Below are 492 nucleotides of genomic sequence, written 5' to 3'. Positions count from 1 at the left end.
AACACGGCTTTCTAAAACCTCTCTGAGCTCTGAGCTTGTCTGGAGCGACTATCGGCTCCGTTTGATCAGTAGTTTCTTTATTTCGTTTCGTTTTCGGGTCTGTCAGTCACAGCGAAAACCGGGGACAGATCCAGCCGGGGACAGGTCGACAAAACTGGGGACTGTAAACCGGAAACCGGGGACGTCTGGTCACCCTAGCTAAAGCAGACTTTTAGCGTCATTAACAACGACAAAGGCACCGGACCAAGCGCCCGTATTTTACAAGATGAGAGTGAGAATGTGTAATTTAGTACGATATCATAGCAACAATACGTACGTTGTTGTACAGTATCATGAGAATGTGTTGCTGTGATATGTGGGCAGTAAAAAAAACAACTGTTTCTGAACATTTATTAAAATGAAAGAAACAAACTGAAAATATGCTCTTTGTTAATTTATGTTCATTCACAACATGTGGATTGTGCAGCACTGCTCATTACCGGTGGGGTTAAG

This window comes from Etheostoma spectabile, unplaced genomic scaffold, assembly GCF_008692095.1.
Source record: "Etheostoma spectabile isolate EspeVRDwgs_2016 unplaced genomic scaffold, UIUC_Espe_1.0 scaffold402, whole genome shotgun sequence".
Classification (NCBI taxonomy): Eukaryota; Metazoa; Chordata; class Actinopteri; order Perciformes; family Percidae; genus Etheostoma; species Etheostoma spectabile.
The sequence above is the reverse complement of the archived record's forward strand: the minus strand, read 5'-3'. Positions refer to the sequence as shown.